The 22883-nt window shown below is 39.9% G+C and overlaps 1 protein-coding gene and 1 non-coding gene across 5 annotated transcripts in view; both read right to left on the reverse strand.

The window, feature by feature from the left end:
* CSTPP1 (centriolar satellite-associated tubulin polyglutamylase complex regulator 1) overlaps positions 1-22883 on the reverse strand; it is a 226131-nt gene that overhangs the window by 114875 nt on the left and 88373 nt on the right. The gene's annotated exons all lie outside the window — the stretch shown is intronic.
* On the reverse strand, positions 14515-14621 carry LOC128566116 (U6 spliceosomal RNA). The gene has a single exon (XR_008374412.1). It is a non-coding gene; the product is annotated as a U6 spliceosomal RNA (small nuclear RNA).

Consider the following 22883-nt stretch of genomic DNA (forward strand, 5'->3'; position numbering starts at 1 on the left):
TCTTTTAGATCCTCTTTTAAATGGAATTGCTTCCCTAATTGCCTTTTCAGATTGTTCACTGCTAATGTATAGAAACAACTGATTTTTATGTGTTGATCTTGTAACCTGAAATTTTGGTGAATTCATTTATTAGCTGTAGAAGCTTTTATGTAGATTCCTTGGGATTTTCTATATATTGGAACATGTCATCTGAAAATAGAGAGTTTTACTTTTCTTTTTTGAGACAGAGTCTCAAGCTGTTGTCCTGGGTAGAGTACCGTAGCGTCATAGCTCACAGCAACCTCCAACTCTTGGGCTCAAGTAATCCTCTTGCCTCAATTTTTTTATTTTCAGTAGAACTGGGGTCTCACTCTTGCTCAGGCTGGTCATGAACTTGTGAGCTCAGGCTATCCACCCACCTCGGCCTCCCAGAGTGCTAGGATTACAGATGTGAGCCACTGCTCCCGGCCAGTTTTACCTTTTATTTTCTAATTTGGTTGTCTTTTATTTCCCTTGGCATCTACCTTTTTAAGTGTAAAAATTACTCACTATTCATTAAGAGCAATAGTTAACTAGGTTTACCAACACATCAAACCAATTTTTATCTTCACTACTGTTTCTTGTATTCTGCTCCTTCCCTCTTGGTTCAATTATTTTCTTGCTAAAGATCCACAATCACTTATCTGATATCCTTGGGACATCTCTGCTTTGGAATTGACAAAATTTTTGGATTGTGTAAAGTTATATTGCACAAACCAATGTACTGCACAATGTAAATAACACCCCCATTGGGGCTGGGATAGCACTCTATGTAGTCAAGCATATTAAAATTTCCACAGTGAAACTTATAACAGAGAACAAAAATAGCCTCATGAACTAGTTCAGGTCAAGTTTGCCCTCAAAATGAGTTTGCTGAAAATTTACTAAAGGACAAATTTAGGTTTATTTAAACCTTTTAAAAAAAATTCTGAATTGTGAATTTCTGAATATTCATAAACTTGTAGTTCCTTCAGCAAAAGCCTATGAGAGGTAAATGCTCTCAGTTTTCATCTACCTGAAAATACCTTTACCTTCACTCTTTTGGAGTTACCTCGTGGAGAAGTCTGGATTGTCACTTAACTTCCCTCTGCACTTTAAAGGCACTCCTACATTGTCATCTACCAGGTCATTGATATCAAGAAGACTGGTTATCAAACCCCTGCCATTCCTTTGAAGTTAATCATTCTTATTCATATAAGCTTATAATTAATGCAGACTCTATGATATATCTACCATATAGGTTTGTTTACTTATTTATTTATTTTGAGACAGAGTGCCACTTGGTTACTGCCATCACTCACAGCAACCCCAAACTCTTGATCGAAAGCGATACTCTTGCCTCAGCCTCCCAAGTAGCTGGGACTACAGGCGCCTACCACGATGCCCAGCTATTTTTTTAGAGATGGGGTCTTGCTCTGGCTCAGGCTGGTCTTGAACTCCTGAGCTCAAGAAATCCACCTGTCCTGCCATCCCAGAGTGTTGGGATTATAGGTGTAATCCATATAGGTTTGTTTTTATTTATCTTGCTTAGCACTTTAGACTGACTTCTATTTTTGCAAGTTCTGGAAAATTTTTAGGCAGTTACTTCTTTATTGCTTCTTTGCCATTCCCTTCATCATTTTCTTCTGTCTCCTGCTGAATATAAATTGTAGTGGCTCAAAAAAAATTTTTTTTTATTCTATCTATTGAATTTTTTTAAATTTCAGTAACTTTTCTTTTTTTTTTTTTTTTGAGACAGAGTCTCACTTTGTTGTCCCCGGTAGAGTGCTTTGGGGTCATAGCTCACAGCAACCTCAAATTCTTGGGCTAAAGCGACTCTTGCCTCAGGCTCCCAAGTAGCTAGGACTACAGGTAGCTGCCACAACACCTGGCTATTTTTAAAGATGAGGTCTCGCTCTGGCTCAGGCTGGTTTGGAACTTGTGAGCTCATGCAATCCACCCGCCTAGGCCTCCCAGAGTGCTAGGATTACAGGTGTGAGCCATTGTGCCTGGCCAGTACTTCCTAAAATTAAAGAATTCCCTTATATAACAACAGTATAATGATCAAAATCAGGAAATTAAAATTGATACAATTATCTAATTTACAGACATTTCTGAGATTTAAACAATTATTCCAGAAATGTCTCCTTTATAATAAAAGAGAATCCAAGACAATAGGTTACATTTAATTGTCATGATTATTTCAAAGTCTCTTTTAACCTGAAATACTTCCTTAGTCTTCTCTTCTATTTCTTTTTTTTTATTGTTAAATCATAGCTGTGCACATTAGTGCAATCAAGGGGTACAATGTGCTGGTTTCATATACAATCTGAAATATTCTCATCAAACTGTTCAAAGTAGCCTTCATGGCATTTTCTTAGTTATTGTATGTAGACATTTGTATTCTGCCCTTAGTAAGTTTCGCCTGTACCCATTCTAAGATGCACCGTAGGTGTGGCCCCACCCATTGCCCTCCCTCCACCCTAACCTCTCCCCTCCCTTCCACTTCCTTGGTCCTTTCCTCATAGTCTTGTGCTATAGTTGGGTTATAGTCTTCATGTGAAAGCTATAATTTAGCTTCATAGTAGAGCTGAGTACATTGGATACTTTTTCTTCCATTACTGAGATACTTTGCTAAGAAGAGTATGTTCCAGCTCCATCCATGTAAACATGAAAGAGGTAAAGTCTCCGTCTTTCTTTAAGGCTGCATAGTACCACAATTTGCTAGCCCATTCGTGGGTCGATGGGCACTTGGGCTTCTTCCATGACTCAGCAATTATGAATTGGGCTGCAATAAACATTCTGGGACAGATGTCTTTGTTATATTGTGATTTTTGGTCTTCTGGGTATAAACCTAGTAAAGGAATTATAGGATCGAATGGCAGGTCTATTTTTAGGTCTCTAAGTATTCTCCAAACATCCTTCCAGAAGGAACATATTAGTGTGCATTCCCACCAGCAGTGTAGAAGTGTGCCCTTTTCTCTACACCCACGCCAACATCTCTGGTTTTGGGATTTTGTTATGTGGGCTACTCTTACTGGGGTTAGGTGATATCTTTTTTTTTGGTGATATCTCAAAGTAGTTTTGATTTGCATTTCTCTGATGATTAAGGATGATGAGCTTGGGCGGCGCCTGTGGCTCAGTGAGTGGGGCACCAGCCCCATATGCCGAGGGTGGCGGGTTCAAACCCGGCCCTGGCCAAACTGCAACAAAAAATAGCCGGGCGTTGTGGCGGGTGCCTGTAGTCCCAGCTGCTTGGGAGGCTGAGGCAAGAGAATCGCGTAAGCCCAGGAGTTGGAGGTTGCTGTGAGCCGTGTGACGCCACGGCACTCTACCCGAGGGCGGTACAGTGAGACTCTGTCTCTACAAAAAAAAAAAAAGTAAAAAGGATGATGAGCTTTTTTTCATGTTTGTAGATCGTGCGTCTGTCTTCTTTAGAGAAGTTTCTCTTCAAGTCCCTTGCCCACCCTGAGATGGGATCATGTGTTCTTTTCTTGCTAAGACATTTGAGTTCTCTGTGGATTCTGGTTATTAGACCTTTTTCGGAGGTATAGCCTGCAAATATTTTCTCCCATTCTGAGGGCTGTCTGCTTGCTTTACTTACTATGTTCTTGGCTGTGCAGAAGCTTTTTAGTTTGATGAGGTCCTAGTAGTGTATTTTTGATACTGCTTCAATTGCCTGGTGAGTCCTCCTCATAAAATATTCACCCAGGCCGATTCCTTCAAGAGTTTTCCCTGCACTTTCTTCAAGTATTTTTATAGTTTCATGTCTTAAGTTTAAATCTTGTATCCAGTGAGAGTCTATCTTAGTTAATGGTGAAAGGTGTGGGTCCAGTTTCAATCTTCTGCAGGTTGCCAGCCAGTTCACCCAGCACCATTTGTTAAATAGGGAATCTTTTCCCCACTGAATGTTTTTAATTGGCTTGTCAAAGATCAAATAATGGTAAGTAGCTGGATTCATCTCTTGGTTCTCTGTTCTGTTCCAGACATCTACTTCTCTGTTTTTGTGCCAATACCATGCTGTTTTGATCACTATCGATTTATAGTACAGTCTCAGGTCTGGTAGCGTGATTCCTCCTGCTTTGTTTTTATTGCTGAGTAATGTTTTGGTTATTCGAGGTTTTTTCTGATTCCATATAAAACTAAGTATTATTTTTTCAAGATCTTTAAAATATGACAATGGAGCTTTAATAGGAATTGCATTAAAATTATATATTGCTTTGGGTAGTATAGACACTTTAACGATGTTGATTCTTCCCAGCCATGAGCATGGTATGTTTTTCCATTTGTAAACATTTCTTTTCTTAAAGTTTCATAGTTCTCTTTGTAGAGCTCTTTCACATCCTTTGTTAGGTATACTGCCAAATATTTCATCTTCTTTGGCACTACTGTGAAAGGAATAGAGTCTTTGACTTTTTTCAGCTTGGTTATTGTTGGTATATATAAAGGCTACAGATTTATGGGTGTTGATTTTGTAGCCTGAGACATTGCTGTATTCCTTGATGACTTCTAAAAGTTTTGTAGTAGAATCCCTAGTGTTTTCCAGATATACGATCATATCATCTGCAAAGAGTGAAAGTTTGATCTCTTCTGACCCTATGTGGATACCCTTGATTGCCTTTTCTTCCCTAATTGCAATGGCTAAAGCTTCCATTACAACAATGTTAAAGAGCAATGGAGACAATGGGCAACCTTGCCTGGTACCTGATCTAAGTGGAAATGATTTCAATTTAATTCCATTCAATATGATATTGGCTGTGGGTTTGCCGTAGATGGCCTCTATTAGTTTAAGAAATGTCCCTTCTATACCAATTTTCTTAAGTGTTCTGATCATGAAGGGATGCTGGATATTATCAAAAGCTTTTTCTGCATCAATTGAAAGAATCATATGGTCCTTATTTTTTAGTTTCTTTATGTGCTGAATCACATTTATAGATTTACATATATTGAACCAGCCTTGAGACCCTGGGATAAATCCCACTTGGTCGTGGTGCATAATTTTTTTGATGTGTTGTTGGATTCTGTTTGTTAGGATCTTATTGAGTATTTTAGCATCAATATTCATTAGTGATATTGGCCTATAATTTTCTTTTCTTGTTGGGTCTTTCCCTGGTTTGGGATCAAGGTGATGTTTGCTTTGTAGAATGTGTTGCGTAATATTCCTTCTTTTTCTATATTTTGGAAGAGGTTTAGTAAAATAGGTACTAGTTCTTCTTTGTTTTTTTTTGGTTTTTGGCCGGGGCTGGGTTTGAACCTGCCACCTCCGGCATATGGGACTGGCGCCCTACCCCTTGAGCCACAGGTGCCGCTGGTACTAGTTCTTCTTTAAAGGCTTGGTAGAATTCTGATGTAAAGCCATCTGGTCCTGGGCTTTTCTTTTTGGGAGATTTTGTATAGTTGATGCTATTTCAGAACTTGATCTAGGCCTGTTCAACATTTTCACTTCATTCTGGCTGTCTTGGTAGGTGGCATACTTCCAGGTATTGGTCGCTTTCAGATTTTCATATTTCTGAGAGTAGAGTTTCTTGTAGTATTCGTTAAGGATTTTTTGAATTTCTGAGGGGTCTGTTGTTATTTCATCATTACCATTTCTGATTGATGAAATTAGAGATTTTACTTTTTTTTTTCCTGGTTAGGTTGGCCAAAGGTTTATCTATTTTACTGATCTTTTCAAAAAACCAACTTTTGGATTTATTGATCTGTTGTATAATTCTTTTGTTTTCAATTTCATTTAATTCTGCTCTGATTTTGGTTATTTCTTTTATTCTGCTGCGTTTGGGGTTGGAGTGTTCTTCCTTTTCCAGTTGCTTGAGATGTCCCATTAAGTTATTAACTTCCTCTCTTTCCATTTGCTTAAGGAAGGCTTGCAGTGCTATAAATTTCCCTCTTAGGGCTGCCTTTGCAGTAGTTCAGAGGTTCTGGTAATTCGTGTCTTGATTGTTGTTCTGTTCCAAAAACTTGGTGATTTCCTTCTTAATCTCGTCTATAACCCATCTACCCTTCAGCATAAGGTTGTTTAGCTTCCATGTTTTTGTATGGGTATGCAGGTTCCTGTTGTTATTGAGTTCAACTTTTATTCCATGATGGTCTGAGAAGATGCAAGGAATAATTTCTATTTTTAAAAATTTGCTGAGGTTAGATTTGTGGCCTAGAATGTGGTCAATTTTGGAATATGTTCCGTGGGCTGATGAGAAGAATGTGTATTCAGTTTTACTGGGATGAAATGTTCTGTAGATGTCTGTTAAGTCCAGATGTTCAATGGTTAAATTTAAATCAAAAATTTCTTTGCTTAACTTCTTTTTTGAGGATTTATCTAGCACTGCTAAAGGGGTGTTAAAATCTCCAACTACTATGGAACTGGAGGAAATCAAGTTGCTCATGTCAGAGTTTCTCTTATAAATTGAGGTGCGTTCTGGTTGGGTGCATAAATATTAATAATTAAAATCTCATCATATTGAGCATTACCTTTAACAAATATGAAGTGACCATTCTTATCCTTCCTTACTTTTGTTGGTTTAAAGCCTATTACGTCTGCGAATAGGATTGCAATGCTTGCTTTTTTTTGCTTTCCATTTGCCTGGAGTATAGATGACCATCCCTTCACCTTGAGTCTATATTTGTCTTTCAATGTAAGATGCGACTCTTGTATGCAGCAGATATCTGGCTTGAGTTTTTGTATCCAGTCAGCCAACCTGTGCCTCTTTAGAGGACAGTTTAAACCATTCACATTAATTGAGAATACTGATAAGCCTTTCGAGAGTCCGGTGGACATTTTTAATCCTTTTGCGACTGTGGAAGTTGGAATTTGATCAAAATTTTCTGGGTGGGTTTACTTCTGTGGTGGAGAATTATGCTGGTCTTTATGGAGGATAGGTCTGAGAATATCCTAGAGAGCTGGTTTAGTTATGGCAAATTTCTTCAACATGTGAATGTCATTGAAGTATTTAATTTCTCTGTCATAAATGAAACTCAGTTTAGCTGGGTACAGGATCCTGGGTTGAAAGTTATTTTGTTTTAGGAGATTAAAAGTTGATGACCAACCTCTTCTAGCTTGAAAGGTTTCAGCAGAGAGATCTGCAGTTATTCTAATATTCTTCCTCTTGTAGATGATGGTTTTCTTTCATCTGGCTGCTTTCAGAATTTTCTCCTTCATATTAACTTTAGTGCAATTGATTATGATGTGTCTGGGGGGTGTCTTATTTGGGTTGAGTTGTGCTGGAGTTTTGAAACTGTCTGCTATCTGAATTTCAGAATCCCTTGGCATGTCTGGAAAGTTCTCCTTCATAATCTCATGGAGAAGAGACTCTGTGCTTTGTGAAGCCACTTTGTTGCTTTCGGGGATCCCTATAAGACGAATATTAGTTTTCTTCAAATTATCCCAGAGCTCTCTGAGAGAGTGATCTGTTTTTGCCCTCCATTTCTCTTCCTCTGTGAGAGTTTGGGAGTGTTCGAAAGCTTTGTCTTCAATGTCAGAAATCCTTTCTTCTGCTTGCTCCATTCTGTTACAGAGTGATTCTACTATGTTTCTCAGATCTTTGAGGGCTGCAACTTCTTTTCTCAATGTGTCAAAATCTTTGGTCATTTGGTCTTTGAATTTGTTGAATTCTTGAGATATCTTTTGGGTTACTGCTTGGAATTCTAATTCAATCTTATTTGCTATCCAGATTCTGAATTTGATTTCTGACATCTCAGCTACTTGTTTGTGCATGGGATCTTGTGCTGTGTCTGCCCCACTGATCCTTGGGGGAGTTGATCTACTCTGATTATTCATATTGCCAGAGTTTTTCTGTTGATTTCACCTCATGATTGTTTTTCACCGTTGCCTCTGGCTGTCCTCAGAGTTGGGGAGTGTCTCTCCAAGATTAGACTCCAGTGGGATCACTCTATTGTTGCTGGATCTTTGTAGGGAGTGACCCTGTGTAGTTCCTCTGGGGCTGCCCCAGCCAGGGAGTTCTGGGTGTGGAAGCAGCTTCGGAGTGTGACACACCTGGATCCAGCAACAGGGTGGGAGGTGGTGCACACGGTTCTGGGAGTGCCTGGCACCCAGTGACTTTGGCACAGAGAGCCTAAGGCTCCAGCAGTCTCTGGCCAGGAGAAGGGCTCTGTGCAGAGGCAAGGAGGGCTCCAGAGGGCACGCGGCTACCAGAGTCCCTGGCCAGATGAGCAGGCCGGTGTGGAGGCAGGGAGGGCACAGGAGGGAGGACGCAGAGTTGCGCAGCACCTGCAGTTCCTGGTCAGGGCATGAGGAGGCCCAGTGGGCGCGGGTCGCAGGTCAGAGGTTGCGGCGCAGCTCTTATGGAGGTCCGGGCAGCGCCAAGCCCAGGAGTTTGAGGTTTCTATGAGCTGTGACGCCACGGCACTCTACCTAGGGCAACAGCCCGAGGGTCCAGTGTGCCAAAACCAGTCTCACTCTGCCCCTGAGGGTTAAGGCTGTAAGGCAGCTCAGTCCCCACTTTTAGGCTGCTCAGTCCCCGCTTTTAGGCTGCTCAGTCAGTAGCTCCCAACTGATCCTTGCTCTGCGACCCTGAGGGCGGAGCTTGCCAGGGCAGTTCTCTCACAATGGCTCCCTGCGGCCCACAGCCGAACACCATTAGCTCTGTCCAGCTTAGCGGCTCAGTCTGGGGCCCTAGACAATGCCCAAAGTTCTCCACACTCCTGCTCAAGCTCTCCCCAAGGCAGTTCAACTGAGTGCCAAGTCCAAAAACACCGAAACAGTTCACAGGTAGGGCCTTTCCCGTTTGCAGTCTTGCTGCTGCTTATACTTACAGCTGCTGGAGGGATTAGGTCGATGGAACACATGCAACCACTTGCCAGTTTTCCACTGTTTTTGTCCTCCTCTGGGGGTCCAGAAGTCCCTTGCTGACTCCCTGTATCCTCAAAGGGATGATTATAGGCAGATCCCACCAGCCAGAGATGCCTGGAATCTTATCTCCCCTTTCACAGTGCCCTATTGCAGGGAAGCTGTTACTCACCCGCCATCTTGGATTGTTGTCTTCTCTTCTATTTCATAACATTTTTACTTTTATTTTTTCTGAGATAGAGTTTCACTTTGCTACCTTCAGTAGAGTGCTGTGGCATCATAGCTCACAGTAACTTCGAACTCTTAGGCTCAAGAAATCCTCTTGCCTCCCAAGTAGCTAGAACTACAGGGTCCCACCACAATGCCCAGCTATATTTAGAGATGGGTTCTTGCTCTTGTTCAGGCTGATCTCGAATTCCTAAGCTCAGAGATCTACCTGTCTCAGCCTGGCAACACTGACATTTTTAAAGAGTACAGTAAGTCCGCCTTTAACATCATCTGTTCTTAGCAATTGGAACTTAAGCGAAACTGCACATAAGGAACCCAATTTTACTATAAATTAATTGGTATAAATAAGAGCTAAGTTCCTATAGCATATTTCTGGTCATAAAAACACCACCAAAGACCCGAACAACCTCTAATATTAGATAATGAAATAAATATGAGCTCTACATACATTTAAGAAAGACTAATAAAAACAAGTAAGATATTTATTTACTCAATTATTCCAGTTCAGTATTATGGGTGGCTACAGACTATTCTGGTAGCTGAGGGTGCAAGGAGGAACCCTCCTGGACAGGCCACCATCCTATCATCAAGTGTGTTCACAACATTCTCACAGTCACTCAGACTGGGACCATTTAGATTTGCCAGTGAACCTAACAAGCACGTTTGGGATGTGGGAGGAACTGGAGTACTAGGAGAAATCTCACACAGATGTAAAGACTCCACATTGACAGTGGCGGGCCAAAAATTGATTTTTTTCCTTTCCCAAGTTATAAAGCAAAATGACATTGAATAGAACAATGTTATTTGAGAACCTGCTGTACAGGTTATTTTTATTATGCAGAATGTACTTTGATTTGGGTTTTGTCTGATGCTTCCTCATGATTAGATTCGGGTTATGCCCTTTTGACAGGATTATCAAAAAGGATGCTGACTTGTCAGTGTATAACATCAGGAGGCATTATCTGTCGATTAGTCTAGTTACTGGTGACATAACTTTATTTGGTTAAAGTGGCATCTGCTAAGTTTTTCCACTGTAAAGTGACCTTTTGTAATGAATATGTATCTTGTGGAAAGAGATTTTGAAGCTGTGGGAATATACTATTACTCTTTAAACTTCCATTCACTAATTTCAGCATCTATTAATAACTTTGCCAGAAGCAACAATTATAATGGTTTTGCCAAACAGTGATGTGATCATTTTCTTAATTATATTATTTAATCTACATTTTTTAAGTGGAGCTTCTACAATAAGGATGAGCTTTTCCTTCTTATTTATTTTATATCAATGTGGAGTTATGGATTCTTATTTATTCAACAGTTTATAATCCTTTACTATCATTATTTATTTTTATGCTCAAATGATCCCAGATTTAGCCATGGAAGCCCTTCATGCTGACTTCTACGGCCTTTTAACATGTTCACATAATTCTGTGATTACTTCCTTCCTTTTTGACAGAATTAGATGTTCCAGGATCATCTTGTTCTTTCCTTGCCTCACCCTGGAACCAGCCATTTCTCTGAGAAGCCCAGTTGGTTTTAGTAAAAAACAGAGTTTAAAACTGAGATCTGGGCGGCGCCTATGGCTCAGTGAGCAGGGCGCCGGCCCCATATACCGAGGGTGGCAGGTTCATACCCGGCCCCGGCCAAACTGCAACAAAAAAATAGCCGGGCGTTGTGGCGGGCGCCTGTAGTCCCAGCTACTCGGGAGGCTGAGGCAGGAGAATCGCCTAAGCCCAGGAGTTGGAGGTTGCTGTGAGCTGTGTGACGCCACGGCACTCTACCGAGGGCAATAAAGTGAAACTCTGTCTCTACAAAAAAATATATAAAAAAAAAAAAAACAAAACAAAACTGAGATCTAGATGTGTTTATTGCTCCATGTGTATCACTGCTTCTATGCTCTAAGAAAACAAGGCTGAGAAACAGATGAAGTTTTTATATATACACATACTACATATGCAAACACACCTCTATATCTGTATCTATATATCTACCTATATACATATATCCCATTAGTTCACAGTGATTCAATTCCGGTTCAGCACTACAGAGTACATTTCATCCTTTTCCTTTTCCATATCTGAAACTTCCTTTTTCCCCACGGTGAGAAATCTGGCTTATATTATCTATAATATGTTTAATTATTTGCTTAATCCTAAAATATACTGAAATGGCTAGCCCGTATTTCTGTGAAAAAGAAGTCTACTAATTAGAGTTTAATACTTGTTTAGAGTTGTTTTTAGTCTGAAATATAATTTTCCTCATTTGTTTCAGCTTGTATTCAATTTTAGGGTCTCCCAACTTTGTCAAGTATATATATTTTTATCACTTGTATAAATGAAACATTAACACAGTTCCAAAAGTAAGATCTGTACAAAAATTATTTTCAGATAAATGACCTTTCTCCCCACTCCATTTTCATCTTTTTTTTTCTTTTTTTTAGACAGAGTCTTAAGCTGTCACCCTGGGTAAAGTGCTGTGGGGTCATAGCTCACAGCAACCTCCAACTCTTGGGCTCAAGCGATCCTCTTATCTCAGTTTTTTTATTTTTAGTATCAATTTTGCTTAGGCTGGTCTCAAACTCCTGAGCTCAAGCAATCTACCCGCTTCGGCCTCCCAGAGTGCTAGGATTAGAGGCATGACCCACCGCTCCCAGCCTTCCACTTTCATCTTTTATTTATTTATTTTTTAATTTTTTTATTGTTGCAGTTTGGCCAGGGTTGGGTTTGAACTCACCACCCTCAGTATATGGGACCAGCACCCTACTCACTGAGCCACAGGCACTACCCTATTTATTTATTTTTTTAATTCTTTTTGCAGTTTTGGGCCGGGGCCAGGTTTGAACCCACCACCTCCGGTACATGGGGCCAGCGCCCTACTCCTTCGAGCCACAGGCACTGCCCTCCACTTTCATCTTTTCATTCCACTCCACTAAAACCCTGTAGGTAATGAATCTCATTGGTTTATTGTTCCTGTGTGCATAGTCTTTTCTCAAATGTGCAGTCATGTGTACATATAGTTGATCCTTGAACAACATGAGTTTGAACTACATGGATCTATACTTATATGTGCATTTTTTTTCAACAAATATACTGAAAATTTGGGGGATTTATGACAATTAGGAAAAACTTGCAAACTGTGTAGCTCAAAAATTATTTTAAAAATGAAGAAAAAGTGGGCTGGGGAGAGTGACTCATGCCTATAATCCTAGCACTCTGGAAGGTCAAGCCAGGAGGCTCTCTTGAGACCGGGAGTTCAAGACCAGCCTGAGTAAGGGAAGACCACATCTCTACTAAAAATAGAAAAATTAGCTGAGTGCTATGTTGAGCACCTGTAGTCCTAGCTATTTAGGAGGGTGAAGCAAGAGGATAACTTAAGCCCAGGAGTTTGAGGTTGCTATGAGCTAGGCTAAGGCTGACACCATGGCACTTTACCCAGGGCAACAAAGTAAAAAAATTTTTTTTAAATGTTATGTCATTAATGCAAAAGATATATTTAGATATTAGTCTATTTTATCATTTACTACCCTAAAGTATACACAAATCTATCATTAAAAAGTTAAATTTATTAAAACTTACACACACTCTTACAGATCATATTGCAGTTAAGAGAAATGTAAACAAACATAAACATACAGTATTAAACCATAACTGCATAAAATTAACTGCAGTACATACCATACTGCTAAAATAATTTCCAAGTCCCCTCTCATTGCTATTGCAGTGAACTCAAGTGTTGCACATATCCCCCTCCTCATGAGTAGTTCATCTATAAATTCATCAATAAATTGTATATTGCAGCAAAAAAATCTCCTATGGTTCTCCTATATTTTTCATTGTGTTTCATGCAATGACATAAACCTCGAATGACATTTACATTTAATGCCAATAGTGATGCTGGAAGTGCTCTTAAGAAGCAAAGAAAAGCTCACATCTGTAATTCTAGCACTCTGGGAGGCTGAGGTGGATGGATTGCTTAAGCTCAGGAGTTCAAGACCAGCCTGATCAAGAGTGAAACCCCCTTCTCTACTAAAAACAGAAAAACTAGCTGGGCGTGGTGGCAGGTACCCATAGTCCCAGGTACGGGGGAGGCTGGAGTAATAGCATCTCAAGGGTTTGAGCCCAAAGGTTTAAGGTTGCTGTGAGCTATGATGACATCATAGCACTCTATCCAGGGCTACAGAATGAGACTCTGACTCAAAAAAAACAAAAAACAAAAAAAGTGGAGAAAAGTAACGATGTTACAAGAAAAAGTTAAATTGTTTGATATGTACTATAGATTGAGGTCCGCAGCTGTGGTTATCTACCATTTCAAGTTGAATGAATCTACCTTTTTTTACAGGACCACTGTAAAAAAAGAAAAGGAAATTTTTGAAGTAATCCCTGCAGCCATGCCAGCAGGTGCAAAACCCATGCACTTTTTGTGAAATATCTTTTTATCTCATCTTGAGAATGCAAGAAATGTTTTTGTTTATGTTTTTTGGGTTTTTTGTTTGTTTGTTTTTGAGACAGAGTTTTGTTCTGTCTCCCTAGCTAGAGTGCAGTGTCATCATCACAGCTCACTGCAACTTCCAGCTCCTGGGCTCAAGCCATTCTCTTGCCCCAGCCTCCTAAGTGGCTAGGATGCTACAGGCACATGTAACAATGCCCAGCTAATTTTTCTAGTATTAGTAGATATGGAGTTTCATTCTTGCTCAAACTGGTCTTAAATTCCTTGAGCTCAAGTGATCCTCCCACCTCGGCTTCCAAAAGTGCTAGGATTATAGGCATGAGCCACCACCACACCCCATTGATTGCTATAAGGAAGACATACCTATAGACTCTAATATGGTTTCAGAAAAAGTGAAGTTATTATACAACAAGTTAAAGCACAAGTAAGGTGAATGACCTAAAGCTGGAGGATTTAAAGGCAGCAAAGGATGGCTTTAAAAATGTCAAAATAATAGGGCAGCGCCTGTGGCTCAACGGAGTAGGGCGCTGGCCCCATATGCCGGAGGTGGCAGGTTCAAACCTAGCCCCAGCCAAAAACTGAAAAAAAAAAAAAAAAAAAAAAAAAAAAAAAAGGCAAAATAATAAGAGAAGCAGTTTCTACCAATGAAGAGACAGCAGACAAGTTCCCAGATACTATTAAGGATATTAATAAGGAGGCCAGATGTAGGGGCTCATGCCTGTAATCCCAGCACTTTGGGAGGTCAGGAGCTCAACACCAGCCCGGGTAACATAGAAAGACCTCTACCTCTACCTAATTAAAAACTTAGCAAGCTGCAGTGGTAGGTGTCTTTAGATCCAGCTACTTGAAAGGCTAAGGCAGGAGGATCACTTGAACCCAAGGGTTTGAGATTACAGTGAGTTATGGTCATGCCACTGCTCCAGCCTGGGCAACAGAGAAAGATCTTGTCTCGGGGAAAAAAAAAAAAAAAAGCCAGAAACGAAAAGGAAAAAAGAAAATTATTGAGGAGGAAGATACCTGACTGAACAGGGTTTTGTTTTTTTTTTAATATGGAACTCTTCACGAATTTGCGTGTCATCCTTGTGCAGGGGCCATGCTAATCTTCTCTGTATCATTCCAATTTTAGTATATGTGCTACTGAAGTGAGCAGTTGAACAGGTTTTTTTCTTTTTTTTTTTGTAGAGACAGGGTCTCACTTTACCACCCTTGGTAGAGTGCCATGACGTCACACGGCTAACAGCAACCTCTAGCTTTTGGGCTTACGTGATTCTCTTGTATCAGCCTCCCGAGTAGCTGGGACTACAGGCACCCACCAAAACGCCTGGCTATTTTTTGGTTGCAGTCTGGCCGAGGCTGGGTTTGAACCCGCCACCCTCGGTATATGGGGTCGGCGCACTACTCACTGAGCCACAGGCGCCACCCTGAACAGGTTTTTAATACAGATGAAAGTACCTTATTCTGGGGGAAAAAATGCCACAAAGGACACTTATTAGTAAGGGAAAAAAGAGAGCATCAGGATTTAAAGCAGGAAGGAAGAGGCTAACTGTACTGTTTTATACAAATCCAGTGGGTTTATAATCAGGACTTCCATAATCTATAAAGCTGCTAACTCTCAAGCCTTGAAAGGAAAATATAAAACATTAGCTGACAATTTTGGATGTGCAACAAGCAGATCTGGACAATGAGAACCCCTTTTCTGGAGTGGTTTCATTGATGCTTTGTTGCTGGAGTCAGGAAGTACCCTGCCAGTAAGAGACTGCCTTTTAAAGTTTTTTGATAATTGGGCAATGCCTCTGGCTACCCAGAACCCCATGAGTTCAAAACCAAAGATATCAAAGTGGTCTACTTACCCGTAAAAACAACATCTCTAATTCACCCTCTAGGTCATGGGCTCAAAAGGACTTTAAAGGCTCATTACTGTGGGGGTGAAAGGAAACTTTTCTTCACCCTACAAGGTTCACCGAAAGATCAGTAAGAGAAAGAAATTTATTTACTTTGTGCAAGGGGAGAATCGCAGAGTGATTACTCAGTATCCCAGTGGGGTCCAGAAATTTATATACCCTCATTTTAGAGGGGAGTGGGAGATGAGAAATACAGGTAATTCTGTTTAGGAACAATAAATGGTTACTAGGGATGGGAGGGAATAGATTTGTAAATTATTCTCTTTGCAAATTAAATTAACTTGAGAGACAGTTAATATATTTAAAATGATTTGGGCCAGGTCTGGTTAATCTTTCTTATAATATACTGAGATAAGGGAAGAGAAGAGAAAGGAAAGTCAACTGTTCTTTTGATGGTATGTCCAGTTTTATGCAAACAGAGGGAAAGCCCCTTCCAACTCCTGTTGATCTCTAAGGGCCTTTAATTCAAAATACTCTTTATATCAAGGTTATAGTTGGGGGTAAAACTTCCTGACCTCCTTGATTACACATAGTACTCTATGGAAAGAACTGTCAATACTATAGAAGAGAACCCTGATAGAACATCATGAAAGTCTGGAAGGATTATAATAAACCATTGAAGATGCCATTGTTGTTATAGAAAAGCCATGAAAGCCATCATGCCTGAAACAATAAATTCCCGCTGGTGAAAATTGTGTTCAGATGTTGTACATGACTTCACAGGATTTACAATAAATCCGATCACAGAAACCATGAAAAAGACTGTGGATACAGCAAAAAAAGGTAGGGGGAAAAGAGTTTCAAGAGATAGATCTTGAAGAAATTCAAGAGCTAATAGACACCACGCGAGAAGAATTAACAGAAAATGACCTGATGGAGATGAGTGCTTCTGAACCAGTGCCAGAAGGAAGAAGACATAAAAGAAGCAGTGCCAGAAAACAAACTGACATTAGGCAATCTGGCAGAAGGGCTTTCATTATTCCCAACTGCTTTTGACGTCTTTCATGACATGAACCCTTCTATGATGTGGGCACTGCAACTAAAGCATGGTGGAGGAAAGATTGGTACCATATAGAAACATTTTTAAAGAAGCAAAAAAGCTCAACTGTCGGATGGAAATTATGATGTATTTCCATAAAACTACATACATTCAATGTGGCTTCTGCTTTCCCCTCTACTTCCTCTACCCCTTCAGCCTCTGCCAGCCCTGAGACCTTAAGACTAACCACTCTTCCTCCACCACCCACTTTTTTTTTTTCTTAGTTTCACTCTGTCATCATAGCTAACAGTAACCTCAAACTGTTGGGCTCAAGAGATTCTTAGGTCTCAGCTTCCCGAGTGAGTAGCTGGGACTACAGGCACATACCACAACGTCCAGCTAATTTTCTATTTTTAGAAGAGATAGGGTCTTGCTCAGGCTGCTCAAACTTCTGAGCTCAAGTAATCTGCCCCTCTTGGCCTCTCAGAGTGCTAGGTTTACAGGTGTGAGCCACTGACCAGCCATCCTTACCCTACTTAACGTGAAGACAAGGAATAAAACCTTTATGATGTAGCCGGGCATTGTGGCGGCCGCCTCTAGTCCCAGCTACTCGGGAGGTTGAGGCAAGAGAATCACGTAAGCCCAAGAGTTAGAGGTTGCTGTGAGCTGTGTGAAGTCATGGCACTCTACCCGAGGGCGGTACAGTGAGACTCTGTCTCTACAAAACAAACAAACAAACAAAAAAAAAAAAAAAACCTTTATGATGATCCACTTCCACTTAATTAATAGTAAATATATTTTTCTTCCTTCTGATTTTCTTTTTTTTTTTTAAGAGATGGGGGGAGTCTTGCCTTGTCATTCATTCTTGGCTAAAGCGTAGCTGCGTCACAGCTCACTGCAGCCTTGAACTCTTGGGCTCAAATGATCCTCTTGCCTCAAACTCCTAAGCTGGGACTACAAGTGTGTGCCATTATGCCTGACAAATTTTTAAAATTTTTGTAGAGACAGGGTCTTACCATGTTACCCAGGCTAGTCTTGAACTTAAATAATTCTCCTGCCTTAGCCTCCCAACGTGCTGGTATTACAGGCCTGAGCCACTGCACCCAGCCTTATAAATTTTTTAATAACATTTTCTTTTCTCTATCTTACTTTATTGTAGAGTATATAATACACATAACATACAAAAATTGACTGTTTATATTACTGATAAAGCTTCCAGTCAATAGTTGGCTATTAGTAGTTATGTTCTAGTGGAGTTCAAAGTTATATATGGATTTTTTACTACATGGTGGGATGGTGGTACTCCTAACACCTAAATTGTTCAAGGGTCAACTGTATTTTTATTTCTTCTTTCTTATACAAAAGGTAGCATAGTACAGATATTCTTTTGTCTAATTCATATGATCCGATTGTTTCTTTTTAACTTGTGATGAATAAGAAGTTCAGGAAATCCATGAATCCTCATCTAGTCACAAGAAAATCAGAGACATCAAAATAAAAATTTATTTGTAAATTATACATTTTTAATCTTATAAGGTATAAACTAATCTATCAAAATGAAATGATCGGAGTACAAAGGTCTCAAATTAATTTATTATTATTATTACTTTTTTTTTTGAGATAGGGTCCTGCTCTGCCACCCTGGCTAGAACACAGTAACATCATCATAGCTCACAGTAACCTCAAATTCCTGGACTCAAGAGATCCTCCTGTCTCACTCTCCTGAGTAGCTGGGACTACAGGTACATGCCACTATGCCTACCTACCTTATTTTTCTATTGTTTGTAGAGACAGGGTCTCAGTCTTGCTCAGGCTGCACTCAAAGTCCGGGCATCAAACTATCTTGCCTCTTCATTCTCCTAAAGTGTCAGGATTATAGGCATGAGCCACCAGGCCTGGCCTCAAATTGATTTTAACAATAAAACAATTGATTTTAACAATAATTAAGTTAAGGCCAGGCATGGTGGCTCATGCCTGTAATCCTAACACTCTGTGAGGCCGAGGCATGTGGATCATCTGAACTCAGGAGTTCAAGACCAGCCTGAGCAAAAGTGAAACCCTGTCTCTACTGAAAATAGAAAACCTCGCTGGGGATTGTAGTGGGAGTCTATAGTCCCAGCTACTCAGGAGGCTGAGATAAGGGCATTGCCTGAGCCCAAGAGTTTGAGGTTGCTGTGAGCTATGATGCCACCGCACTCTACCCAGGGCACAGACTGAGACTTTGTCTCAAAAACACAACAACAAAAAAAAACTTAATTAAATTATATAAACATCCCCTTTTATTAGTTTAATTTTTTTTTTCTTTCAGTTTTTGGTTGGGGCTGGGTTTGAACCTGCCACCTCTAGCATATGGGACGCCCTACCCCTTTGAGCCACAGGCACCGCCCTATTAGTTTAATTTTTATTTATTATTTTTTTTTTTTTGCAGTTTTTAGCCAGGGTCAGATTTGAACCCGCCACCTCCCGTATATGGGGCCGGTGCCCTTCTCCTTTGAGTCACAGGCGCCACCCTATTAATTTAATTTTTTTTTTTTTTATATTTTTTCTGGCATGGCACCTGTGGCTCAAGTAGCTAAGGCGCCAGCCACATACACCTGAGCTGGCAGGTTCAAATCCAGCCCGGACCCACCAAACAACAATGACAGCTGCAACCAAAAAAATAGCCAGGCCTTGTGGCAAGCGCCTGTAGTCCCAGCTACTTGGGAGGTAGAGGCAGGAGAATTGCTTGAGTCCAGGAGTTTGGGGTTGCTGTGAGCTGTGATGCCACAGCACTCTACCCAGGGCGACAGCTTGAGGCTCTGTCTCAAAAAAAAGAAAAATTTTTTTTTTCCCTATAGAGATAATATCTTGCTAAGTTGCCCAGGCTAGAGTCCTAAACTCTTTGCCTCAAGTTAGCCTCCCAACTAGGCTTCTGAAAATGCTGGGACTATATGCATGAGCCATCATGCTCAGACGTCAGCTTAATATTTAATTAACTCTAGGGTAATTTTCTCCAAAAATAAAGGAAGAAAACATAGCAGGAACTGTTAAAAATTAATGATTTAAAATTCAGTATTTTTAAATATGTTAACCTAATACAAATTTTTGATATGGTTTTATTTTCTCATCTTATAATAAAGGCTGTTTATATAGCAAAAATCATACAGAATTCTACTAAGTGGTATCTGCTTTCTCCTGAAAAACAAAAAATATAAATTCTAGGAATTTGCTTATGATATTAATACCACACAAACATCCTAACTTTGAATGTTAACTAGCAAAAATCAAGAATTAATTTAAATTACTTTGGTGAAGTGGCCAGTAGCACATGGACTACCAAGGAAATAATTAAATATAAACATAACTGTAGTAGATCTATATAAAGAGCTATCCACATTCCAATAGAAGTAATAAAAATAAGGACAAAAGGACCAAAGTAAAATATTCCAGCTTATTCTCAGTGTGCAAAGAGGCAAAAATTCAAAACTACAACGCTCCACATCCTCCAGGTACTACTTGCTCTTACTCAAAACTGAAAACAGCCAATGTGCTTTCACCTACATAGTTGAACTGGATTACAGTAAATCAGGGTGTTCTCTTATCCCCATTTTTCTTTCTAAAGTCAGACTAGCTCATTTGAATGAACTATCTTCTCTTCTGTTAGAATTGGGATTGTCTTCTACTGTTTCGAGATAAGGCACTGCCCTTCTTTTTCTTTTTTTTTTTTGAGACAGAGTCTCACTATGTTGCCCTCAGTAGAGTGCTGTGGCATCACAGCTCCCAGCAACCTCAAACTCTTGGGCTTAAGCCATTCTCTTGCCTCAGCCTCCCAAGTATCTGGGACTACAGGCACTCACCACAATGCCCAGCTATTTTTTGTTGCAGTTGTCATTGTTGTTTAGTTGGCCTGGGCTGAGTTTGAACCCACTACCCTTGGTGTATGTGGCTGGCGCCATAACCACTGTGCTAGGGTGCCAAGCCAGCTAGTATCTTTCTTATAGAGTGTTACCAAAAAGTTTCTGCATAAAAGTTTAATACAGTTATTTCTAAGAACTGCTAATTCTCTACTGGGCTGTTATCTATAATCCTATTGTTATTTATTTATTTTTTTTTTGAGACCTCTAACTCCTGGTCTCTAGCGATTCTCCTGCCTCAGCTCCCAAGTAGCTGGGACTATAGGCGCCCGCCACAATTTTTTGGTTGCAGCCGTCAATGTTGTTTGGCAGGCCTGGGCTGGATTTGAACCCGCCAGCTCAGGTGTATGTGGCTAGTGCCTTAGCCACTTAAGCCACAGGTGCCAAGCCTATAATCCTACTTTTTAAACATATAATATACCAACTAAGGAAAAAGTGAGCAACATGATTCTTTATCCGAGGAGAAATTTGACAAAGTGTGGTTTTACATATATTGTATTTGGAATGAGCTTCTGCCCACAGACATGCATCAAATGAATTGTTGAGTCTATTGATCGTAGGTTTCCTGCTGGCCACAAAGAAATAAGTGGAAGTATGAATACATACCTTTTTCATCTTCTCATTGCCAGCACTGGCTCAATTAGACATAAAATATCCAAGATCCCTAGCATCCTATAAAAATTTCAAGTTTAGGAAGAAATACAACAGGGATTAATCAATTTTCATGTACCTCAAGGATAGGTGAACCAACGTGTATGAACTGAGCTGCCAGCTTGGCGCCTGTAGTTCAAGTGGCTACAGTGCCAGCCACATACACCAGAGCTTGCAGGTTTGAATCCAGCCTGGGCCAACTAAACAACAATGACAGCTACAACCAAAAAATGGCCGGGCGTTGTGGCGGGCGCCTGTAGTCCCAGCTACTTGGGAGGCTGAGCTGAGGCAAGAGAATCGCTTGAGTCCAGGAGTTAGAGGTTGCTGTGATGCCATTGCACTCTATCCATGGTGACAGCTTGAGGCTCTGTCTCAAAAAAAAAAAAAAAAACAAAAAACTGAGCTGCCACTGTGGTGAATAAGATTAGTAATTTCTGCAACAACAACAACAAAAAAATCAGCTTATCTGTCCACTCTAAGACCCTAAACATTGGCATTTCATACCAAGATTTTTTTTTTTCTGCTTCAGTAATCCTTAGTAGGAGAGCTAGTTTTCAGACTATGGCACCAAGGAGATCATATTTTACTGCATTATAAAGAGATAAACTCAGGAGATAGCCTCACAGGCCCTGACAGCTATGAAAAGCTTCTACAACGGGAAGCATAAGCAATGCTGAGGTTTCTTTCCTTGGTCGCTTTAAGTGCCCTTCTATCATCAAACTCCAAACAGAATCTTCTCAAAATAGCAGTGGAATAGAGCACTTGTCCCACCCTGGACTGTTATTAAAAAAGTGTTCCTAGTCAGGGTGATCACCAAGCAAATTCTCCTCAAGAAGTCTATGCAAAGGACCTAGTACTACTGTCTCTCTGAAAGTAAATTACCACCACCACCCCCATTGGATCTTTGTTTATAATTTAGTTAAAACCCTGCTGGAGTTAAAAAATATATCAAACTCCCTCTTAAAGCCTGAAAACTTCAAAACTTATTACTGAAGGCCTGGCATGCTACAGTAAACTAACAATCGCATACCTACCACGTAAGATCCTTACCCACTCAGTACCAGTGAAGAAAGAGGATGATTCGTTAACATCTGCTTCCTCCTTGCAGCTTTAAGTGTAAAGAAACATCTCTTTTATGAGGTTGGTTACTCTAGGCCAGTAGGAACAAGGAAATACATGTGACTCAGGATGGAAAATCAATGCATAGAGTCTTTCTTTTTTTTCTTTTCTTTCTTTCTCTCTCTTCCTCTCTCTTCATTCTCGTCCTTTCTTTCTTTCTTTCTTTCTGCATATATACCTTATACTGCATATATACCTTTATAGCATGTAGAAACTTAAATTATAAAAAGAAGATACAAGTTTAAAATGTTTTTTATATGCTATATAAAAATGGAAATGAAATTGTGAGAGCATCATGATACTAACGATTTTAAAGTAGGTTTGCATAAGGAAAAGGATTAAAAATTAAGAGATATAAATTATATTTATTCATTATATTAGTGCTGCTGGCCTGTTATTGATTTTTTTCCTGTCTTCCAAATATTCTGTATCTGATTTTCTTTTCTGTGTGAAAAAATTTAAAAAACTCAAATATTCTATACTGTTATATGTTAAATACGTAATAAAACATGTGTTTGAGCAATTACCACAAACCTCTGGTTTGTCTTGTTTCTACAAGGCCTCTAAGCTGAGTTCTTTTTTTTTTTTTTTTTTTTTTTTGAGCTGAGTTCTTAATAACAGAGCTTCCAAGAGCTTGCTTAGTTTCACTTGAAATCTAGAGTAATCGTGTTTTCATGCTTTCTCTGGGGAAACTTTTCTTTCTGGACAAAGACTGTTTCTCTTTATGATGTTATAGCATTTCTGTTATATCTCACCATCTGCTACACGTTAACATCGCACATTCTTTCTTATGTGGTCTCTAAACCTGTCATCTGTTAATTTCTTTCTCTTTAGTTCTGTCTTTTAATCTCATCTCCTTTGCCAACCTG

This window comes from Nycticebus coucang, chromosome 14, assembly GCF_027406575.1.
Source record: "Nycticebus coucang isolate mNycCou1 chromosome 14, mNycCou1.pri, whole genome shotgun sequence".
Lineage (NCBI taxonomy): Eukaryota > Metazoa > Chordata > Mammalia > Primates > Lorisidae > Nycticebus > Nycticebus coucang.